The following is a 17341-nucleotide window of genomic DNA, read 5'->3' as shown; positions in this document are numbered from 1 at the left end:
TGGAGTTGAATGAACTGATTGATTGCCATTGTCTCCAGGCGCCTTGCAAGAGAAAAAGTAAATCCTCTTTTCTACAAAAGAATTGCTACAAATAGTTTTTCAACTAAATGCTTGATTCATGATGCAAAAATAAGGTACACAGAAAGGAGAGAAAACCAGCAGAAAAATAAAATAGAATAAATAAAATAAAATAACAAAGACACCAAAAAACATTCCAGAAAAAAAAATTACCATGAAGACAACATGATTAACAAAGTTGACAACATTTACACATATAGAATGACATACCCCAAAACTGGTAAATAATCTTTTTTCATACCAAGCACACACAGAACATTTACCAAAAAATGACTATATACTGATTTTGTTGGAAGCCCCCAACACCACCTCCAGGTTTGAAAATTTACAAGGAGGACTCACAGAACTCAGTATATGGTTGTACTCATGGCTACAATTTATTATAGCAATAGATACTGTTCTGGGCTTAAAATCATGCCTCTCCCACCCTTTCCCGAATTCATATATGGATGTCCTAACCCCAGGTACCTCAGTATGGGACTGTATTTGGAGACAGAGCCTTTAAAAGATGATTAAGTTCAAATGAGGCCATTAGAGTGGGTCTTAATCCAATATGACTGGTGTCTTTATAAGTGGAGATGGGGGCACACAGATAGATGCCAAGGGCACATGAACAGAGAAACAACCATGTGAAGAGGCAGAAAATGGGTGGCCATCTGCAGCCCAGGGAGAGAGGCCCCAGGAGGAACCAACCCTATCAACGTGTCAATCCAGAACTTCTAGAATCCAGAACTTTGAGAAAGTACATTTCTGTTGTTTAAGCCACCCTGTCTGTGGTATTTTGTTACACAGCTCTGGTAAACAAATACAGATATCAAGAAAATCAGCAAAGGGAAAAGCCACATGTAGTAAAGTATCAAGGAAATCAGGCATAAGCTTCCAAAAGTCCTCTCCCAGTAGACACATAATTTCTCTAGCAGTGAGTTATGACAACATGTGTAAAACGCTCTCACCAGTCTCTAAAAGACTCATTTATTGGGAGTTGGTCATGCATGCACCCTCTGCCTATCACGTATCAAAATTACAGACTCCAAGAAGGAAAGCAGGTGTTCAGCATAAAACATATTGTTGTACAAACAATTTAGGCACAGTGAACCACTCTTACTAGTTCTGGAGATGACTGGAACCCCCTTGAAACCTAAGTTAACAGACCCCAGCCCAGGGCCAGCCTTGCAAGCAGGCTTTACTAAGGAAAGCAGTTTCAGCCCTGTTATTTCAACTTTTTTCTGCACAGTCCTCCTCTTGCCCTCTGGTCAAGGCATATTTACAACAAAATTATTATCAGGAGAACCCACCAAATTGCAGTGTTATCTCAGTGATAACCTTTAGGGGTCATGAATTTATTCAGTTAAAACAAATCCCATTTACCATAAAAGTCTATCTTAGAAAACAAGTGCCGTCCTCCTTACCCTTTTTAACCTGGCCCACAGCATCAATTTAGTCACAGCAGCATTCTGGTCTGTAAGTTCAAGTCGACCTGAATGCCTTCCAGGAGTAAGGCAGTGTCTTGACAGGATACACACATAAAAAGTATAATCCCAGAGGGCACATGCAGAACATTATAATATAATAAAGAATTTATCGTTGTTAGGGACCCACAAACAGGATCTACATTAATTAGGCAGAGTATAAGTTAATAGCGCCCTTGATGTGGCCTCCCACCCTGGGGCCTATTGCCCTAGGATTCTAAGTCCCGTCCACTTAACTCAGTTCAGTTCTTGGTTTCAAATGAACCGCCTGAGACAGGCAATTCCAAATAGTTTTGCTTGTCCCTGACACCAGTTCATCCTCATCGCAAATGTGAATGGCATCTGGAGGTGTTCTGCGTGGAAAGTGCTGAGGCCACCCCCTGCTGTCTCAGAGACAGGTGTGATCATAGGCCCAGCAGTAAGATTGATTCAAAATGCTCACAGCAGCTTGGAAAGTCAACACTGGGGATTTTTCTCTTTGCTTCGGTAGGAGGAAAAAGCTTCCAGGGACAGTTTTGAAAAATAAAGATCATTAATCCCCTCTTCATTCCCCATGTCTGCCCAGGTACCAGGGTTTTGTTTTTACTCTGTTAGTAAAAAGTAAGTGTATCTCATTCAGCAATCATAACTTTATACTTTTTCAATTATCCCTACTGTTACCCAAATCATTCATATAGAAAAGTTGTATGCAAGAGAGTCCAAGCTTTTTCTCCAGTTAAAAAAAGACAAAATAAAACAAAAACAAACAAAAAACAAGTCTTGTATACAACTTAATCAGAAAGACACTTCATGTTTAGAAATTAGAACAAAATCCTGAGTTTTCAAAAATTTTTGAAATGAGTTTCTACACCCTCCATCCCTTTCATTCTGATCACTCACCTAGTGAGCAACCTACCAAACACAATTCCTTTTTCTGGAAATAGCTGCATTTAGTAATAAAATTGCTTACTGAGTTGCGGCACCAGGAGAAAGTTGAGGGAAGTAGGCTCAAGCTATCAGTTTATGACTGCAAGCTATAACTAATCAGAAAAGCCAAACACAGGTCAACAGCAGTGAACATTCCCCAGTGGGTCAAGAGTCTCATCTGTCTGATGTGGGTGGAGGGTTCACCATCCCCATGATGTTTCCTCTTCCCAACTTTCAGCCTTTGGCAGAGATCACAAGTTAGGAATGCAATCAGTCTCAGAAATATAAAATTGGTCCAGAGCTCAGATAGTTCCATCAGAGAATAAGCCCTTTTCTGTGGGCATTTGTATATGACACAGATGGTTCAGTCAGCATCAAGGATATTTTCATAGTTTATGATCCCACAGAGGGAGATCCTAAACCTGCAGCAGTCTTGGAATCTGAGTTCTGTTTATTAGAGAAGTATGCCTGCCTCGTTTTAGTATAGCACATGCTGAGGCCAAAACAGCCCATAACAGGCAGTATTAGGTTTTAGCTTGGAGTTAGATCCAGGTAATGAGTATCTGAATTCAGATTCTAAAAAATTCAGTGGCTTTTCGTTAGCAGCAGCAAAGCCGAAATTCAATAGGACCAGACAGCTGTATTCCAACTCCAAGTGACAAGCAAAGATTTCCTGACCTTTTTTTGTCTTGTAAGTCTGAGTGTCCAAACTGATCCACTCAAAAATATGCACATTAGGCTAGAAAAGTATCTGCCTCTAAGGGTCAGATATCTTATTTTATAAGAGGTCATAAGCAATTAAAAACTGTTTTTACAGTATCAAAATTGTATCTCCACCTGGAGATTGACTCTCTGTTCTTGTATCTCCCTTTATTCAGGGGCTCTAATAGTAGGCAAAAATCAGAATCAGAAACATCAGTTACAAAGCCATATTTTTAAAATACGTCAAGAACCTCAATTACAACCAACTCACCCATGATAAAAAGCAAGGAATCTGTATCCTAAGAGCACATTTCTTTGCAGCTTTCCCTGATTGTGATGCTCCCTCTAGGATTTGTGAAATTACAAACATTTACAAAAATTTTATTATATATTCAGATGCAATAATCACAAAGTACAAAGCCAATTAAAAATCTCTTTATATGCTATTGTAAATTTATTATAACTTCTATCAGTAAATTTCACATTTACAGGTTTAAGTTCACAGTTTCTGAGGGAGCTCCAGCTGCAATGCACAGCGGAGGCAGGAGGTCTGCAGCAGTTGAAGAAGCAGTTAGGATGAAGAAATGGCAAGAGTATTTTTCCTTTTATCCCCCGTCTGGTTTATCTAAAGCTTTGATCCATTTCTGGCAACTGATCTAATCTTCTTCTCCCACTTGGAGGAGAGAAAATATAAACTTTTAACATTTCTGGGCTATCTAAAGATCACATTTGGGAACGTGTTTGGTCTCTTTGTTTCTCCTTCCACTGGGAAGAGAGACAACAACCAAAGACATTACCGGACTGCATTCTTTTCTCCTCACTGTAGTTGGATTACCAAAAATAGCTAGAGAATCCAGCAAGCTGATTCTCCTGGAGTAGATAAATCATTTTTAAATTCCATGTGTAACTTTTCCCTTTCACAATAGACAGCAATTCAGCTGCTCTTTCATACCATGGCTAACTTATAGACACCCAACAAGTGGAGGTTTATCCTTCTCCACCCTTTGAACTTGCTTTTTCCCAAAGAATGTTTTTGCCATATTTCAGTGGGTCAAGGTCACGCTAGCACATCCCACTTCTAACACCAATTATGACAGGGCAGGACTCACAGGAATCAGTATAGTCTTACTCATGACTATGATTTACTACAGCAAAAGGATCCAAAGCAAAATTAACAAAGGGAAAATGTGAAGAAGTGAAGTCAGGAGGAAACCAGGTTCATGCTTTTCTCAGTCCTCTCAGTTACATCAGGTACTATTACTGTTAATTTCTTTTTCTACAGTATTTAATTAATCCAAGCTTACTCCTTTTACTATAGACATTGTACCTTTTATGCTTGGAGTTGTTCATTTCTATTTTTGTTTCTGTTTTCATGTCTGCACATTTTTATTTTTATCTGTGTCCAAAACTCTATTGCACAAATCTGCTCATTTCTATACCTCTGGTGCCTTCCACTTAATATATACCTAATAGATTAATAAATATTTTACTGAATAACAAGTTATAGCTGTCCTGTATGTGTCCCTTCAAGTGGGATCAGATATTTGAATATCTCCTTTTCCTGGAAACAGGCTATCTTCATAAGAAAGTGAAGAAGAAATATCTTCTAGCCTCAGCATCACATCACCACCATTTTAAAGATGTTGTCTTTATGCTTACTTCATGATGATTACTACACATACCTGCACTACCAAGAGCCTGTTTGATCGTAGGGCTAAGCTTCCTGCACCTGGAGAAGGCTTTGTTCTTTAACAGTTTCATGCCCATTGTGAGTAACTCACTTATTTCTCTTGACTTCTTGGCATCTCCTGTTTTGTACTTGTGTCACTGACTCCACAAACGTAAAATAAAAACAAGAAAACATTTATTCTCAGAAACATTCAGAATATTGCTATCTTATTCTTAAACTGTACGTTTGAGTATACACTAGTGCAGCTATTCTTATTAAAAAAAAAACCTGGCTAAAGAAGTAGATCTGTGAAGAGAGACTTGGAAACAAGAAAGGCATTTCTGGGTTGTATAAGAAGTCATCACAGAGAAAGAGTAATTTTTATGTTTGTTTTCATACAAAACAAGATAAAATTTAGTATATAATATATCATTCCTCAACTCAAAGCCAAGGTTATGAAGAGGTGAGAAGTCATGGGGTTATAGGTATTGCAGGAAAAGGAATTTTCCTTGCTTTTTCTTTTACATAGAACATACACTTTTTTTTACCCTTTGTAACAGTGTATTACCCAAGGAGATTACCACACATCTCTCTTGCCAACCCTGTTGTAGTGCTCTGAATAAACAGAGTACACTCTTCTCTGTATGCCTGGGAATTTCTTTGGGCTTTGTAGCCATTATCTTGCTACCAGTGAAGGGGTGGCCCCTTCACATAAAATTCTTGCCTTAAATTCTTCTTTCATTTTAGTTTTTCTCTTAGAACTTAATCCTTCTAAGCATCAAGAAGATTAGAGATTGCTACTCTTACTTTTTTTTTTTCCTAGTAGGGAGGAAAAGGAACTAACATTGATGTCTTTTGTCGAAGACTCATCTCAGGATGATTCTTCAGTAGTTCTCCTACATGTTACCTCCTGTCAAATCTGCTCTGAATAGCCTCATATCCACCCACACCCAACTTATCTTACAAGTGAGTCTGGAAGAACAACTAAAACTATGCATATGAAACTTCATAAACTACAAAGATTAATTGAATTAAATGATTGATTTTTGCATATGTGATTGTAGTATCTGAATACTGTTGATAAGTTTTTTAAAGCAAAAATATTCTTACAAAAACATTAGAAAATATAGAAGGTTGTCACTATTCAGGAAGAAAAAAACTACAAGTAATTTATTTAAAACAAAATTTAGTGCATAAAGGAACCAACTGAAAATGACATCAAGAACTTATTCCATTTTCAGAGGAAGCAAACAACATTTTGCATTAATATAGAAATACTTATTGCATAGTCCCACCAAAACCCCCAAATCTAGAGGGGTAAAGAAAGCATGGCAAGTCCATAGGATCTATTATTGGCTGAACTGTATCCCCTTGATATTCATATGCTGAAGCTTTCACCCCCAATGTGATTATATTTGGAGATGGGGCCTTTAAGGGGTTAATTAAGATTAAATGAGGTCATATGAGTGGGACCGTAATCTGATAAGACTTGTGTTCTTATAAAAAGAGGAAAATACACCAGAGATGTATGGGCACAGAAAAAAGGCCATGTGAAGACACAGCAAGAAGGTGGCTGTCTGTAAGCCAAGGAGAGAAACTTCAGTAGATATCAATCCTACTGGCACCTTGATCTTGAACTTCCAGCCCCAGAATTGTGAGAAAATAAATTTCTGTTATTTAAACCATTCTGTCTGTGGTACTTTCTTCTAGCAGCCCTAGCAAACTAATACAGGGTCCATAGGAACTACCTCACCTAGATTTATCTTCAAATTCATGATTTTAACTGATTTTAATTTTAAAGCAAGTGCTTTCAGAGGTTTCTCTCTGTCCAAGTCTGACTTCTTTATATGGAACATATAAAAATCGACAATTAGTTCAGCAGCTTCACCAGAAATAGAGAATACTCAGTCATGTCAATGGAACTCTCTCCACATTTCTCAGATGTTAGCTCTCTTAAGAAGCAATATAGTTTAAATTCATTGATCGTTCATTATAAACCCTGGCTTAGTATGAAGAACAGGCTGTTAGGTAGAAGCTACTAAGACGTTTTGTGGGGCAAAGCAGATATCATGAGTACTTGATTTTTGAGTTTATAAGGATAAATAAATAATAGAAGATATCAAGAAATATAGTTGGAAATTGAAACACTGCATAATCTATAATCTTGCACATTCTTATGTATGCATAAGAATAAATACACAAATAGATGGAATGAAATAGAAAATTCATAAAAAGTTATTTAAATTCATCCAAGAATAAATAAATTTGAGTAGAAAAAAATTTTAAGGGTATATGTTTTCATACTCAGAACACTTTTCCTGGAGATCACATCCAACCTGTCAGCTTCAAAAAATATATCTCCATGCTCACAATGTTCAAGTCTCTATATCAAGCCTAGACTAGCCTTTTCAAACCCGTGTTTTCCTCAGTAAATTATTTTACAAAAATTATGAGCTAATATTTAAAAACACAAAGATCTTTATCTTACATGGCACATAAAAATAATGTTAGATGTATAAAAGAGTTGAACATAAGAAATAAAATGGGAAAAATAGGAAAAAAGAAAAAGAAACTAAGCTGTGGAGATAAATCACGTGTGTTATGAATTACAGGTGAATTTGTCACCTCGGTAATGTGGACACAGGTGGTTTATTTTTTTTTTTTTTTGCGGTATGCGGGCCTCTCACTGTTGTGGCCTCTCCCGTTGCGGAGCACAGGCTCCGGACGCGCAGGCTCAGCGGCTATGTCTCATGGGCCCAGCCGCTCCGCGGCATGTGGGATCTTCCCGGACCGGGGCACGAACCCGTGTCCTCTGCATTGGCAGGCAGACCCTCAATCATTGCGCCACCAGGGAAGCCCTACAGGTGATTTTTTACTTACTGCTCTCAGAAGTTTGATACAGTCTCTCACTTTAGGATTAGTGATTAGCTAAAAGCAAATAGTGGAAGGGCCATGGAAATATAAGATAAAAAATATAATTAAAAATGAAAGAAGCTCTTTGAGGAAGACTCTGTCACCGCTGCAGAGGAGCCTTGGGTCACACGCATCTGCTCCTGACTCACCGCTCTTCACTTTTGCTGAGGAACAAGTCGGTCAGGAAGATATGCTACAGCCATGGCTTTTAAAGAGAGCCGAACATGTCTCTTTTTGAATTATGGTTTTCTCAGGGTATATGCCCAGCAGTGGGATTGCTGGATCATACGGTAGCTCTATTTTTAGTTTTTTAAGGAACTTCCATACTGTTCTCCATAATGGTTGTATCAATTTACATTCCCACCAACAGTGCAGGAGGGTTCCCTTTTCTCCACATCCTCTGCAGAATTTATTGTTTATAGAGTTGTTGTTGTTGTTGTTTTAACATCTTTATTGGAGTAAAATTGCTTTACAATGGTGTGATAGTTTCTGCTTTATAACAAAGTGAATCAGTTATACATATACATATATCCCCATATCTCCTCCCTCTTGCTTCTCCCTCCCTCCCACCCTCCCTCTCCCACTCCTCTAGGTGGTCACAAAGCACCGAGCTGATCTCCCTGTGCTATGCAGCTGCTTCCCACTAGCTATCTATTTTACATTTGGTAGTGTATATATGTTCATGCCACTCTCTCACTTCATCCCAGCTTACCCTTCCCTCTCCCCGTATCCTCAAGTTCATTCCCTAATAGGTCTGCATCTTTACTCCCTTCTTGCCCCTAGGTTCTTCTGACCATTTTTTTTTTTTAGATTCCATATATATGTGTCAGCATACGGTATTTGTTTTTCTATTTCTGACTTACTTCACTCTGTATGACAGTTTCTAGGTCCATCCACCTCACTACAAATAACTCAGTTTCATTCCTTTTTATGGCTGAGTAATATTCCATTGTATATATGTGCCACATCTTCTTTATCCATTCATCAGTTGATGGACACTTAGGTTGCTTCCATGTCCTGGCTATTGTAAATAGAGCTGCAATGAACATTTTGGTACGTGACTCTTTTTGAATTATGGTTTTCTCACGGTATATGCCCAGTAGTGGAATTGCTGGGTTCTATGGTAGTTCTAGTTTTAGTTTTTTAAGGAACGTCCATACTGTTCTCCATAGTGGCTGTATCAATTTACATTCCCACCAACAGTGCAGAAGATTCCTTTTTCTCCACACCCTCTCCAGCATTTATTGTTTCTAGATTTTTTGATGGCCATTCTGACTGGTGTGAGGTGATACCTCGTTGTAGTTTTGATTTGCATTTCTCTAATGATTAGTGATGTGGAGCATCTTTTCACGTGCCTCTTGGCCATCTGTAAGTCATCTTTGGAGAAATGTCTATTTAGGTCTTCTGCTCATTTTTCAATCAGATTCATTGCAGCACTATTTACAATAGCCAGGACATAGAAGCCACATAAATGTCCATCGACAGATGAATGGATAAAGAAGATGTGGTACATATATACGATGGAATATTACTCAGCCATGAAAAGAAATAAAATTGAGTTATCTGTAGTGAGGTGGATGGACCTAGAGTCTGTCATACAGACTGAAGTAAGTCAGAAAGAGAAAAACAAATACTGTATGCTAATGCATATATATGGAATCTAAAAAAAAAAAAAAAATGGTACTGATGAACCTAATAGCAGGACAGGAGTAAAGATGTAGACATAGACAATGGACTTGCAGACACAGTGGGGAAGCTGGGACGAAGTGAGTGTAGTAGCGACATATACACTACCAAATGTAAAATAGATAGCTAGTGGGAAGAAGCTGCATAGCACAGGGAGATCATCTTGGTGTTTTTTGACAACCTAGAGGGGTGGGATTGGGGGGTGGGAGGGAAGCTTAAGAGGGAAGCAATTATACTCCAAAAAAATAAAATAAAATTATACTCCAGAAAAATAAAATAAAACAATAAAGATAGCAGAAAGAATCCCATGGAGACGCAGGTGGTGACTCACCAGATTAGAATCACCCTCACCAGCCGCAACATGAAGTCTTTGGAGAGGGTATGTGCTGATCTGATCATTGGTGCGAAGGAAAAGAATCTCAAAGTGAAAGGACCGGTTCAGATCCCTACCAAAACTCTGAGAATAACAAGGAAACTACAAGGAAAACTCCTTGCGGTGAAGGTTCTAAGACTTGGGATCATTTTCAGATGAGGATCCACAAGCGACTCATTGACCTGCACATCCTTCTGAGATTGTCAAGCAGATCACTTCCATCAGTATTGAGCCAGGAATCGAGGTTGAAGTCACCATTGCAGATACTTAAATCAACATTTTTAATAAATTGATAATCAGTTGTTAAATTTTGTTGACTTTTATTCGTAATACTGACAGGTCTTAGGAATAGAGTTGTGCTATGGAATTCATTCCACCTTTTAAGCAGAATAATTAAAATTAGATGGATAGGGCTTCCCTGGTGGTGCAGTGGTTGAGAGTCCGCCTGCCGATGCAGGGGACACGGGTTCGTGCCCCGGTCCGGGAGGATCCCACATGCGGAGCGGCTGGACCCGTGAGCTGTGGCCACTGAGCCTGCGCGTCCAGAGCCTGTGCTCCGCAACGGGAGAGGCCGCAACAGTGAGAGGCCCGCGTACCGCAAAAAAAAAAAAAAAAAAAAAAAAAAATTAGATGGATAGCCAAAAAAAGAAAGAAAGAAAGAAAAATATTAGGATATTAGGGACTTCCCTGGCTGTCCAGTGGTTAAGACTCCACCTTCCAATGCAGGGGGTGTGGGTTTGATTCCTGGGTGGGGAGCTAAGATCCCACCTGCCTTGTGGCCAAAAATACAAAACATAAAACAGAAGCAATATTGTAACAAATTTAGTAAAGACTTTAAAAATTGTCCATATCAAAAAAATCTTTAAAAAATATTGGATTCATTCAAACAAATAACCAGTATCAAACAATTCATTAATTAGTATTTATCACATACTCACTCCATACCATTACACTGGTAATGACATATTGAATAAGACAGGCAATGGACCTGTTGTAATTGAGTTTACATTTTTAGGGTGAGGATAAGCAAAATGTGAAAGATGAAATTTATGAGTATAAACATCAAAAAGAAGGTAATTTGGAAAAAAAAAGTAACATATCTGAAAAAGTAGCACATTAAGCTATTCTTAACATTCTCATTACAGTGTGAATTAGATCTTTTAAATATTTTATTATTAAAACACAGCTTTGGGCTTCCCTGGTGGCACAGTGGTTGAGGGTCCGTCTGACGATGCAGGGGACGTGGGTTCGTGCCCCGGTCTGGGAGCATCCCACGTGCCGCGGAGCAGCTGGGCCCGTGAGCCATGGCCGCTGGGCCTGCGCTTCCGGAGTCTGTGCTCCGCAACGGGAGAGGCCACAACAGTGAGAGGCCGACGTACCGCAAAAAAAAAAAAAAAAAAAAAAAAAAAAAAAAACACACACAGCTTTTGGGGAGGTTATAAGAGTGGGGAGAGATGTAGGTGTCTTGAGAACCAATGGTATTACTGAAAACTATGAAAGTCCAGATTGACAGAGAGGGTTTAAGGGGGAAGAGTTAAAACAATTTCTCTTATTTCACAAATAGGCCTTTGGAGAAAAGGCCTAGGTTTGGGATGACAAGAACTTAGATTTTATCCATGAAATGTCACTCTAGCTGTATAACTTGGGGAACTTTCTTGGTTCTGCAGGCCTCATTTAAACAAACAAACAAAAAGTTGATTCTCCTACCAATCACATTTCCTGTAGGCACTGAATTAACATATAGAGAGCTTCCTACAGATATACGTCCTAAGGTCATAGAGTAGTTAATGAGTTATTTTCCAATTAGATAAATGCTGGCTGCTACAATGACTATTATACCTTCACAGGGTTGTTATGATTTGATGTGATAGAATTCATATGAACTGGCACAATAGAAGACAGTTTATATTTTTATATCTCACTAACTGCTCATTTTATGCTACTGTATAATTCCTTTAACTTCAAGTATATAAAGAAGCTGACTGTACTGTCTTCTCTTCCTTCTTGTTTCCATACTGGAGAGGGGAATTTCTCATCATCCAGTTGTGTAATAAATAATGTCATGCTGTTTCTGCTTCTAGGAGGTTTCCTAAGTATCCATCAGCTGCAGAACAAAGATGGAAAGGGAGAGAGGGAGTTAGAGAGTGAGAGAACACAGCATGATACCAGAAGGGAATTACCCATGAAACTATGGACCTTACTAGGTTATGAAAACCCAGGGTATTGGGACTTCCCTGGTGGTCCAGTGGTTAAGAATCCGCCTTCCAGTGCAGGGGATGCAGGTTCGATTCCCTGGTCGTGGAACTAAGATCCCACATGCCGCGGGGCAACTAAGCCTGTGTGCTCTGGAGACCGTGCACCACAACTACAGAAGCCCCACATGCCACAACTAGGACCTGATGCGGCCAAAAATAAAACAAATAAATATTTAAAAATAACCCAGGTTATCAAATGACAGGTCCCAAAGATAATTTGGATATGTCTGGAAGAAGGGTAGTTTGATAACATTGGGAATTTGTGTTGATAATTACACTTTTAAGTAAATAAATAATACTGATGCACTCTTTGCAGAGTTTCTTAGGTAGCCAGCTTCCCTAGTACCTTCCAGCACTGTTTAAAGTAACCAACCAGCTAACTAACAGCCTTTGTGGCTGCAAACAGATAGGTAAGAGAGAGAAAGGAATTAGAGTGGTGGTACTGCCAACTGAAGTTGGGTGATCAATAAGAAGATAGCTGCCCTAATTGTAACATAAACCAATAGAGGAGAGCACAAAATAAAATTTGACTTACAGAGCATATTTATAAAATAAGATGTATTCAACTATGGAATACATTGCCAAGTACTGTGGTATTGTACTACGCTCTATTAAGAAAAATGGGAAAGACAAAGAGAAATGGTTCCTTGCTCTTAAGGAAGAAACTTTATTTGAGGCAGCAATAGCTCTCAAGGTAAATTTAAATGGCTTGAGTACAACTTCAAGGGAACATGTTCTAGAACATCTTGGAATAATTCAGAACCTACTTAGGTACACCTAAGTTATGTGGGAATAAAACCAAGGGTGTTCATCTAAGTCAGGATGAATCCAGAACTTTTTTTTTGAGGTCTACTAAGATGGGTCCTGAAGAAAGTTTAGGATATAAGTGGACTGATTTAAGTCTACACAGTATCTTCTCCTTGGAGTGTTCAACAATGACTTTTAAATGGGTGAAAAATGGGGAAGTTTCCTGACTAAAAGTAAGAATATGGTCTTATGTGTCCAGATAACATTTTTTGTTGTTGTTTTGCTGTTGTTGTTGTTTCTACTGTGACTTATGGGCGAGTGGCAATAAATAGAATTCTGGCTACTTTCAAGCCATGATGGATCTTGAATACAAGGCTGATGATTTTCATGCTGATCCCTCTATAAGGAAACATATTTATGAAAATAATGATGTTTTAAAAAGAAAAAAGAAAAAAAGAATCGTTTAAGACACCATAGCAAGAGGTTCTAGGCTATGACAGCAACTCCATGGACAGTTATAGAAAAATTACTTCTGAACATTTCATCATTCTCCCTTCAACCTCCAAGTGAAAAAAGAAAAAAATTAGAAAGCTTATCCCATTTATCAAGGAAACTTTATTGTCACCTTAGGCCAAAGTAATTTTATCTTCCTCAGAACACTGTAACACAATAAGCTGATTGCCTTCGAAGTACTTTTCTTACACATATCAATTTAAGCTGAATTCAGGAAAAAATTCCAAGGAATTCACCTTCAAACCTAAAAGTAAATTATATGTATAAGTATATACATATACATGTAACTATATCACATACAGTTATATGTAATATATATATATATTCATATACAATTTTATGTAATAAATTTAATCATATATGTAGAATTTGGGCAGAGGTGCAGGAAGTATGGGCAGGTAAGCATCAGGCATATTGCAAATGAATATTATTGTTCTTGACGTAGTCATAATTTGAAGGATTTTAGTGAAAATAATCCAAGTTTTAATAGCTTGTTATGGGTATTATGTTTGATTTTATCTAAATCCTTACATAAGGCTCACATGTCAGATACAATAGTTCCGACGAATAGAATTTAGAATTGCACTGCCATACATAAACTACCTCTCTTTGAACACTTATCTTACTTCACATTATCTTTATTTGTATAATATTGTCAACCCACACAGTATCCGTGTCTCTAAGAGATATTTATACTCCCATTCCCTTTAAATGTACTCAGCTGAGACACAAGGCAGGCTAGAAGATGCCCCAGACTGAGGAAACTGCTTAGCTCCAATACACACACAGAAGCAGAGGTCATCCCCTCGGTCATTAAAAATATTGTCATTTGTTCCCTGGGGAAATTTAAACCTGTAAAGACATGTTACAATTGGGAAAATGCCAGTCTGTGCTCTATGTCCTTCCTTCCCTACTCGTCACATTTTCACTCTAATATGGGATTGGAAAGTTCAATGCACGTCCATTAACACCTTGAAAAGCCTTTTTCTTTTCCTTCTCCCATTCTCTAAACATTATAGTCATAAATTATTGTCTTGAATTTGTTCTTCTATAAAAATTTTTAATTAATTTTCTTTACCTTGCAAGTTCTTCTGTTTATATGCCCTTGGGAGAGTTTAATAAATATCTCTCTACTATTCCTTGAATTAAATTGATCCCGGAGTACTGTTTAGGAGGTTATATTTATTCTTTACAGTTTTTCACGTTGCGTCCCTAATATAAAGTGTTCATAGGATCTCCTCTCTAGCATCTAATTCTCTGAGCCTTTTGATCCCTGGGTCCACTATCTGCCACAGTGGTTAGGGCATTTCTGGTTTCCACTTGTTGGTTCTATTTCCAAGGGTCTTTTCCGGAGGGTAAATCCTATAAAATGGAAGATGAATCCCCTATAAACAATCTCAACTTTATCCAATTTCATGTTTAAGCCCCTTGATCTAGAAGTCTCAGAATCCATTCATATAAATACACTCCCAATTCTTGCTTGTACTTAATGGCTAGTTCTGCAGGTCATTTAGTGTACAGTATTCGTCCTCCTTTCAAGGTCCAGCACTTATTTGACTCTATTATGTTGTTTTAATGATGTAATGGCCAAAAAGTAATTGAGAGCAGATCAATAGAGGTTTTTAATCATCTTCCAGTATGGGGATAGAACTGGCCTTCAATAGGGAGGAGGAGGACAATAGTAAATGTCATGGGAACTCAAGATTTTTAAATGCATCACCCCAGATGTCACTAAATTTGAATCTTAGAGTTTCCTTCCTTCCCAATCAGAATCTTGACTTTGGGGTGGGAGACCTGCTTTGCTAATTGTATCTATAGTATTCATTGTTCCCATGAGCATCCATCCAGTTACATGGCCTTATAATTTCTGTTTTCTCTGTTAATCATAAGTATCTAAAGCATTGTACACCAGTGCATTTCCCTTTCACTGGTATACAACCCAGAACAGGAGAAAATTTGATAAGGCCATGAGACATAATTTTATATTTGGGAATTTGGGGGATTGGTATAACTATGCTTATCTCAGTTCTGCAGAACCATTGATGCTATGTCTCCCTGGAAAAAGAAACCTGGAACTAAGATTTTTGTTCTTACCTAAAATGCTTCAAGTCCTCAATTATCTTCAGTAGCCTGATAGTCATATGATTAGGTGAACGTGTATTCCCTTATATCACTGCTAAGTTTTACTTCAACAGAAACCTTTTGAAAACCTTTGGATATGAACATTTTCGTACATAGAAATCTGCTGAGACTAGTTATGCATTTAGCTTAATGATTCCTATTAGCATTTAATTAAATGGGATTTAAAAATGGGGCAAGTACAACAAACTGGAGACTAAACCAGTTTATTGTTTGTATTATCCTAGAAAATTCTTTTCAATATTTTCTAATGATTAAACTCAAGTTAAATTGTAAAGTGGAAGACATTTGTCGCTAGCTTTTTTCTGTCTAGCTGTAAGAATTGTCCCTACTCCTTGGATGATTCCACGTCCTCAGATTTCTATATTTTGGTGCATGGAATGATACTATTAATGTATTCTTAGTGACAAAAAGTAATGGTAACCTTCTGGATTTCTTTTTGTTTATTTTTTTCAAAACAATAATTTAAGAAAAAAAGAAAAACCAACAATAACCAAAAACAAACAAAAATATTTTTTTTATTGGTCAGCTATTGCTATATAATAAAGCACCGGAAACCTCAGTGACATACATTCTAACAGGCCTCAGTGTGGGCTTCCAGGGAAGAAGGTGGAGAGCAAGAAACAATATACATAGTATATTACCTTACTGATAAGTTGAGATATCAACTGGACAAACAAATTACATTTACCTTTTAAGACATTTGAGAAAGTCAAAAGAATAAAAGCTATTTATTTATTTAAAGTATTTATTTAATGTCTTTATGTCATGTACCAGGCATTGTGCTCAATCCCAGAAATGCAAAGTTGAGTAAAGGAGACACATTATCTTCCTTCGGGAAGCATACATTATGATGAGTACAAGAATGAATGTTCAAACTAAAAACTTGGATTCTCACTCTGCAAATGTTTTTACCTGTGGCTAAATTTAAATTGGTGTAAATTTACATAAGTAAATTGTCATTTACTTATGTAAAATAAGTGAAAAAGAGATTTTAAAAAATTTAACTCTTTTTTAATTTAATTTTAGTTTTTGTAACTTGTAAATTTATAAGATTATAAAACCCAGAATTAATCTTATCCTGTCCCTTATTTGCTTCATTTTGAGCAATTCACTTACTTTACCCTAGTCAGTTTTCTTATATGTAATGTAAGTGTGATTGGTAATCTTGATTCTCCCAGCTGAAAATATTCTCTCATTCTTCCTTGGTGCAATTTATAGATTAACCTCTTAAATTTCTGCTCTTACCATTTTCTCTATTTCTTGCATCAGCATCAGGTTAAAAGAAAGGCAGAAAAGAAATAAGATTTCCTATTTGTTTTGGTCATTTTTAAACTCCAGTGTTTATCACCAGCTTATTTGTCTGTTCAAGTTTACCATTGTTGAAATTCCACAGTGCTCTGTTAATTTCTTCAGTAGGATTTTATTTGCTTTGCAGAGGTAGATTAAATATGGCTACAAATTCTGTCATGCTCCCCACATTGGGCATGGAGTTTATTTCCCTTTCTCTTAGGTCTAGATTATCCCAATGACTGCCTAACCAGTAGAAAACAGTAGAAGTAATGGTATGCAATTTCTGGTAACTCTTTAAAAGGACTTGTAAAATCTGTTACATTCTTTTCGGAAAGCTGCGTCTTGTGATACCACCTCTCAGAACCCTGCCATGCTCTGAGAAGCACAAGCCACGTGAAGAAACCATAATGAGAGCCCCAGATAAGATCAGGGTCAACAACCCTGGCTAAGCACTCAGTTGACCACCAGCAGGAAATGCCAGCCATGCGAATGAGTCATCTTGGTTGTCCAGCTCATCAAATGCTCAGGTGACTCTAGCTTCAGTTGGTATCCAATTCCAGCTACATGAAGAACACTGTTACTGTGTCCAAGCTCGTAC

At 37.6% G+C, this 17341-nt stretch overlaps 1 pseudogene; it reads left to right on the top strand.

The window, feature by feature from the left end:
* The first annotated feature begins 243 nt into the window (after nucleotides 1-243).
* Nucleotides 244-10666, top strand: LOC109549402 (small ribosomal subunit protein uS10-like; annotated as a pseudogene).
* Nucleotides 10667-17341: the final 6675 nt, after the last annotated feature.

The sequence above is a fragment of the Tursiops truncatus genome, chromosome 7 (genome assembly GCF_011762595.2).
Source record: "Tursiops truncatus isolate mTurTru1 chromosome 7, mTurTru1.mat.Y, whole genome shotgun sequence".
NCBI classification, from domain to species: Eukaryota; Metazoa; Chordata; class Mammalia; order Artiodactyla; family Delphinidae; genus Tursiops; species Tursiops truncatus.
Note: the sequence above shows the minus strand (reverse complement) of the source record. Positions and strands in the feature narration are given on the sequence as shown.